This window comes from Oryctolagus cuniculus, chromosome 16 (assembly GCF_051225735.1).
Source record: "Oryctolagus cuniculus isolate XC-2025 breed Fujian yellow rabbit chromosome 16, ASM5122573v1, whole genome shotgun sequence".
NCBI classification, from domain to species: domain Eukaryota; kingdom Metazoa; phylum Chordata; class Mammalia; order Lagomorpha; family Leporidae; genus Oryctolagus; species Oryctolagus cuniculus.
The window spans coordinates 42903807-42911718 of NC_142882.1; the positions used below are offsets into that span (position 1 = coordinate 42903807).

A 7912-nucleotide genomic window follows, 5' to 3' on the forward strand; every position below is an offset into this window, starting at 1 on the left:
TGCTGGTCCTTCCCGGGTTGGCTACTGTCCCTTCCACCTCCGTGGAAGGGCAGTTCCCCCTGGCCACATTCCCCACTTCCGCGGGGGAGCGGCACACCGCCGGCCGGCTCTCTCGGGGGCTGCACAGGTGTTCCTTCAGATAGATGTTCCTCTTAGATGTTCCTGGTGCATGTTGTCTCTCTCCTCCTTTATAGTCCTCTTCCACCAATCCCAACTCTGCTACCCACACGCCGAGTACGCTGCTCTCCTCCAATCAGGAGCAGGTCCTACAGTTTATTGGTTGAACTGGAGGCAGCTGCGTAGAAGCTGTTTCTCCCTTCTCAGCGCCATATTGTGGGAGAGCAGATGTATAGAATAAGTCTTAATTCCAGTAACTTAGTCTAGTCCGGGTTGCTCCCCACAAGCTCTTCACTCTTGATTGTTCTCATTTTGCTGCTGTTCACTCCATGTTATCTTGTTGATCTATAGCTCAGCTGATCTCCTTTGCTTAATGAAAACTTCCTCTAACCTCAATGGAGTATATGCTCTATGTTTGCCTTTGTCCTTGGATTGCTGTCTACTTGGGGGCCAGTGACTATGTCTGAGGTTGTTCACCAGTGTTACTGCATCTGGCACTTGCTAGCAGTAAACAGAAATCTGGTGAATGAGTAAAAGAAAGAAACATATAATCTGTACAGAAGCACACCAAGTGTTTCATAAGGAAACAGCACAAGCAGTCTCTGGACAGGCTAGACTCTCATCTTAGTAAAGAAAGTGTTTAAAAGCAAATCATGGAAGGCAGAACCGGGAAAGGGAGGAAGGCAGAAATCCTGGGTAGCATGGAAGACCTTTAAGTAGGAAAATGATAAGATTCATCCTTGTACTCTCTCTAGTTCCTCTGTGGGAAAATGATTGGACAACAGCAGAGGATGCAGGGAGAAGAGACAAAAGTAAGGATCTAGCAAAAAGATTACTGAGTTAAACGAAGGTGAGGACAGTGGAGCCACAGAACCAAGAACATTAAAGAGTGTTCAAATGAGGACATATAAGAGTTTATATTTAACAAGGAAGGCAGTCCAGTATTTTTATTATAACTGGCTAGTGCTCCCTTTTAGCAAAAACATGTCAATGTTCCATTTATGCAACACTCAATGCAGGCTTCTAAGTTTAGGTTATTTAGTGCCAATAAAATAGAAATGAGGAATAGTAGTAACAAATGAATGGAAAGTCAATTATTTGCTATTAAAACCCTTCAGGCGTTCAGTTTTATGGAGGTTCTGCAACCAGCTAAGAAAGAAACCAATTCATAAAAATGCACAAGTGTACTTCATAATGTTCAGGAAATACCCCCTTATAGTTGGCTGTCTTATAATAAATTCCAGACTTAAGTCAACACATACACAAATGAAAGATACTTCACTAAAGGCTTTGTCTTATTTCTTTTTATAAAATACAAAATTCTTAATGCCATTAGACTTAAACTTCCAGTGTAAAGCTTATAAAAGTTCCCCCAAATCAGGAAATATTACTAACTTTTTTAAGAAAATAGGGTGTTTGGCTCCTTCTTTGGTTCTTCTTTTGACTTGTGGTCACCAGCTGTTCATGAGAAATTTGGTTGTTATTCTACACTGAATAACAGTTGTTACAATGCCAGACAACACTTCCATAGCAATGAGAGTTTAGGTTAAGATGATTAACTAATTACCCACATTGTTCTCTGTTCCTTTTGAAAAACCTACTGAAAAGCTAAAAATAAATGGTGATATAGACATATCTGCCATTGATCTCAAAACATTGTAGGGACTCAGCAAACAAGAGGACTGAGGGATTCATGGAAGACAGAAAAGAACAACTGTGACTCCAAGGGAAACCCAGACATGTGGATCTGGGAAATTCTCACAAAGACCACTGGCATTGGGAAATTAGAGTTCTGCCATAATGAAAGGGGTCTTCAGAAGAAGAGAAACCATGACAAAGACCTCATCTGTCCATCATTGTAACAGTCCTTCTTGTATTTCCATGTCAGATTTAGAATAACCTTGTTAATTTCCACAAAAATAACCTCTCAAGGTTTGTTATGAGTGGTAGGGAGGAATCATAGTTATAAGTCTCTCAGAGTCCTCTATAGCATATTCTGCCATCTATTTAGACTTTCAATTAATTCTCTCTAGGGCCTTTTGTAGGATTCATGGAACAGTTCTTACCCATGCATTTTTATATTTATTCTCAAATATTTGTTATTTTTACATAAATTTAAGTGCTGTCATTAAAAGTATTTTCTGTTAGTTGCTGTTATTTGGAACTGCAGTAAGATTTAATTTTTGACCATCTGTCTAAAAATCTTGGCGAGTTAACACATTAGTTATACTGAGTGTAAATTCTTTTGAATTTTCCATATACACACATTTTCCACAAACAGTGCCCTATTTTACCCTCTTACTTCCTATTCCAACATATTTTATTTCCTGGATTTGTTGAATCAGTTAAGACCTCTAGAAAAAATGATTGACAAAGGGTCCAGGAGTAGGCGTCTTTTGTGTGCTTCCTGATGCAGAAGAGAAAGTTCTCGCCGGGCCGCGCTTGTAGTCCCAGCTACTCGGGAGGCTGAAGCCAGAGGATCGCTTGAGTCTAGGAGTTCTGGGCTGTTGTGCGCTATGCCAATCAGGAGTACACACTAAGTTCGGCATCAATATGGTGACTCCTGGGAGCAGGGGACCACCAGGTTGCCTAAGGAGGGGTGAACCAGCCCAGGTTGGAAACGGAGCAGGTCAAAACTCCCGTGCTGATCAGAAGGGAAAGTTCTCAATGTTACCAGTAAGTTAATATTGGTTGTAGGAATTTGTAGATGTGCTGCATCAGATTAAGAATGTCATTTTTCTCCTAGTTAACTTAAGAGGTTTTTTTTTTTTTAAATCATGTTTTGCTGCTGAATTTTACCAAATAGCAATCGTCATATCTATTAATATGGCTATAATTTTTTTCTCTTTTTAATCTTGATAGTATTTGAAGCATTTGAATTTTTGACTGTCAAAGTTGCCTGCAATCCTGAAATACATCCCACTTGATTTTGATGTATGAATTTTACATATTTTGGGTTTTTTTAAACATTTATTTAGAAAGAGTTACATACGGAGAGAAGGAGGGGCAGAGAGAGAGAGAGAGAGAGAGAGAGAGAAGTTTTCCATCTGCTGTTTCACTCCCCAAATGGCAGCAATGGCCCAAGTTGTGCCGATCCAAAGTCAGGAGCCAGAAGCTTCTTCCAGGTCTCCCAAGTGGGTGCAGGGGCCCAAGCACTTGGGCCATCTTCTACTGCTTTTTCAGGCCATACTGCAGACAGCGGCTTTACCTGCTAGGCCATAGCACTGACCTCTATTTTGCTTTTTTAAAGGATTTTTAATGCCTTCGTTATTAACAAAGACCAGTTTGTAACTTTCCCCCCTTTTTAAAAAAAGTTATATTATTCATTTAAAAGGCAAAGTGACAAACAGTGGGAGAGAGAGAGAGACAAAAAGTCTTCATCCACTGGTTCACTCCTCAAATACCTGCAGCAGCCCGGGCTGGGCCAGGCAGTAGCCAGGATCCAGGAGCTCTATCCAGGTCTCCCATGTGGATGGTAGGAAGCCAAGTAGTTTGGTTCATTGTCCATTGCCTCCCAGGTGCACTAGCAGGGAACTGGTCCAAAGGCACAGAGTAGTCAGGACTCAAATCAGGCACTCTGATATGGGACGTGGCATCTCACTTGGCAGCTTAAACCCTTGTCCCATACTTTGTTCTTTCTTTTAAAATCTACTGATCTTGGTGTAATTGTTATCCTGACTTCACAAAAATACATTGAGGAGTACTGCCTTGTTTCCTGTCCTCCAGGATGTCTAGTGTAAAGTTGTATTCCAGAAGGTTTTCCTTGTATTGCCAGTGAGGTCCTGTAGTCTGCAGTTTTCTTTGCAGAGAGACATGGTTTTCCTGGTTAGCATAACAGCTTTATTGAGGCATAACTCACACACCATATAGTTCACCCCTTCAAAAGTTGCGCTTAACTAGTTTGAATATGCTCACAGGGCGGTGCCATCATGACTGCAGGTGATTTTGGAACACATCCATCATTTTCCAAAGAAACCCCTTACCCATGGGCTAACGTTCCCCAAGTAGTTTCAACTTGCTAAGTCAAGGTAACCACTAATATAACTTCTAGCTCAATAGATCCCTCTATTGTAGATATCACATGTAAGAAGAATCCTGTGTGCAATGTGTTGAATGGCTTCTCAACACTGAGTACAAAGTTTTCAGAGTCCATGCATCAGTACTTGTATGTCTGTATTTCCAGATGATATGTCATTATATGGCTATACAAAATTTTATGTAACCAATTGCCAGTTGATAGAAATTGGAGTTGTTTATATTTGGGAGATATATTATCATTAATAACTAGTTACTGATATTATAAATAGTATTACAAAATGATAACAGTATTAATAATATTAATAATTGTTCTTGTTTAGATATGTGTTTTCTGTTCTCTTGGGTATGTCCTAGAAATTGATTTGCTTGGCCATATGGTAACTCTATGATTAACCTTTTAAATAACTGCCAAATTGTTTTCCAAAGTTGCCAAGCCCTTTTACATATTCCCAGCAACGATCAGGGTTTCAACTTCTGCACACACTAACGCTCGTCATTTTGTCTTCTTGATTATAGTCATTCTAGAGTGTTTGAATTGATATCTAATTGTGGTTTTGATTTACATGTGCTTGATGAATAATGTGTTGAGCATCTTTTCATCTGCTTATTGACGATTTCTTGGAGCAATGTCTATTCAAATCCTTTGTTCATTTTTCAGTGAGGTTTTATGTCGTGTTCTTGCTGAGTTGCAAACATCTTTGTTCATTGTGGATGTAAGTTCCCTATCCAACAGACAAATTTTAAATGTCATGATAAAAGGACCCACAAAGAGGCAAAATTAGATCAGAGTATTAATATACCTAATAACAGAACCTCAAAATTTATTCAAGCAAAACCGGACAAAACCGGTATGAAATGAAAGGCCTAAACATAAAGCCAAATGTTATGTGCTTCAGTAACGTTTGGTAACTTGGATGATGTAACTACAAATTCCTCTCCCATTTTGTCCTTTACATAAGGTCTCCTAAGCAAGGAGACAGCACCGCTGATATTTATCTCTGAAAGGTGAGTTTCAGTTCCATGACAGCTCATGGAACTATCCAAAGAAACCAATCACATTCTCCCATGTGAACAACAGATTGTCCTACCTTCTTTTGTTTTATTTTACTTATTTGAGAGGCAGGGAGAAAAAGAGAGCAAGAACACTCCCACTCATTGGATCATCCACCAAATGCCTACAACTGCTGGAGCAGAACCAGATCAAAGCCAGGAATTGAGAACTCAATACAGGTCTCCCATCCCCCATCTCACCTCCTTTTTCTTTTTAAAAAAGATTTGTTTAGGCCGGAGCCGCGGCTCACTAGGCTAATCCTCTGCCTGCAGTGGTGGCACTCCGGGTTCTAGTCCCGGTTGGGGCGCCGGATTCTGTCCCGGTTGCTCCTCTTCCAGTCCAGCTCTCTGCTGTGGCCCGGGAAGGCAGTGGAGGATGGCCCAGGTCCTTGGGCCCTGCACCTGCATAAGAGACCAGGAGGAAGCACCTGACTGCTGGCTTTGGATCGGCGCAGTGTGCTGGCCGTGGCAGCCATTTGGGGGGTGAACCAATGGAAAAGGAAGACCTTTCTCTCTGTCTCTCTCTCTCTCTCTCACTGTCTAACTCTACCTGTCAAAAAAAAAAAAAAAGATTTGTTTATTTTCTTGGAAGACAAAGTTAAAGAGAGAGAGAGAGAGAGAGAGAGAGAGAGAGAGAGATATCTTCTATCCTCTAGTTAATGCCCCAAATGGACACAACCAGCCTGGAGCCTAGGACTCCCTCTGGGTCTCCCTTATGGGTAGCAGAGGCTCAGGCACTCAGACCATATTCTGCAGGAACATCAGCAGGGACCTTGGCAGGGAGCTGAATCGGAAGTGCATCAGACTGGACTTGAACCAGTGCTCATATGGAATGCCTTACACCAGTGCCTCCATCCCACCTTCTTGATAAGACAAAAATTGTCTCCTGCAGCCCTTGCTTGCTCACTCTGTTCTCAAACACAAGTCCTAGATGGTCCCATATGGCATGCAGTGTCCACCTCTTACAGGCACGTGTATGTCTTGTAAACTGCTGTTGACCTCATCTATCCAGTGCTAGGTGTCTTGTGTATGGCTGCTCCTAGGATGGATCCCCCTCTTCACCAGGTGGGTGACTACAAAGCAATTAAGGCACCTGGCATAATGAACAGGACAGCCCAGCCACAGCCTTCAACACTTGGTCACCTATAACCACCTAGCTCACTTGTTTTGTGATACAGTGAAGGCTGCCTAGGACAGAATTGACAACTTCTGGTGGGTTTGGACTTCTGCCTGTGCACATCTAGTTACCTTTGGGGGTTGTCTTCTCTTCTCACCATAAAACATTCCACACAAGATCACCATTATTGCTGATGGGCTCCACCCTGGCCTGACCTATTGTCAGATTCAACCTATGTTTGGTAGGTCAACATTCAGGTCCCACTTGTAAAGGCAATGACAACACAATGACTATCAGTGTAGATAATCTGTGGGCTTATGATGTCATCATGCACCAGTGGGGTAAACAGGAGGCAATTAGAATGATTGGCAGAGTGAATAGGGTGGTACAGTAGGATGGGGCAGGTGTTGGGTGATAGGCGTAGAATGGACCTTTGTGGGGTCTGTGGAAATAAAGACCACCCCTCCAGGGAGACTGAAGCATGACAACTATGGGGCTGAACAGCCTCTCTCTCTCTCTCTCTCTCTCTCTCTCTCTCTCTCTCTCGTCAAAGGCAGTGGCTTTGCAAACCCTTTGCCCTGCTGCTTCTCTGGCTCCTGTTGAGTCCTGCCCTGACTGTCAAAGGAACCAGCGTGCACATACAGGTGAATCCCGTTGTGCAGGCACTACTAGTAAAAGAAAAGGAGAAAGAGAATTAGATGCTAACTTCCTTCTAAACACCAGATGAGGAAACTCAACTACTTCTCTCTCAAATGCAGAAATCCTGGCCAGTGTATCTGGGCTGAGGGTAGTGCCACTGCTCACCAGGCATTGGAAGTGTCATAGGCAAGCATATAGGATAAAATTGACCAGATCTGTGAGCTGGAAGACCACGCCTTCACCACACCTCCTGTGTGACCTCATGCCCCCACCTGGCCACACCTGTGCACCCACCTGCCAATCAGGTTAATTAACCACTCCCCTTTGGAAGTGGATTAAAGGCCTGGGATATGGTGGGCCCAGCCACTTTTTGGCCCTTTGCCTCTTTAGCTGTTGCAGGCTCTTGTTGCCCTGCACCTCTGGCATGCCTGGCCTTCGGGGCACCTGCCCCATGCTTTCTGGCCTGCATGCTGCTCCACGTGGCTGGCTCCTGGTGCTCAGTTTGAATCTAGATTTCCCTTTCTTTTTTAGATAAAGTCCTCACCCTACTATGCATTTCCCTCACTAAATAAAAGATTAAAAACTTATCATGCTGCCTGGTTTATTCATACCAGTATTCAGAATTCTTCTCTGAATATGTAGCAAGAGATCACATGGTTTATTCATATTTTGAATTGTTAACATGCAAATCGGTAACAATTGGGTTTTCCCCTGTAACCACCCCAAATGCACCCTACACTCTGAATGATCAGACAGAAACTCTGAGCCATGACTTGGTGTGGTTAGAAATCCAAACCATTGGGGCCGGTAATGGGTAAAGCCACCACCTGCAGTGGCTGCATTCCATAAGGATACCAGTTTGTGTTCCAATTTAGTTCCCTGCTAATGGCCTGGGAAAGCTGCAGAAGGTGGCCCAAGTGTCTGAGCCCCTGTCATCCTTGTGGGAGACCC

The 7912-nt window shown here is 42.9% G+C and overlaps 1 pseudogene; it reads left to right on the top strand.

The window, feature by feature from the left end:
* Nucleotides 1-2547: 2547 nt before the first annotated feature.
* Nucleotides 2548-2820, top strand: LOC149121708 (signal recognition particle RNA; annotated as a pseudogene).
* Nucleotides 2821-7912: the final 5092 nt, after the last annotated feature.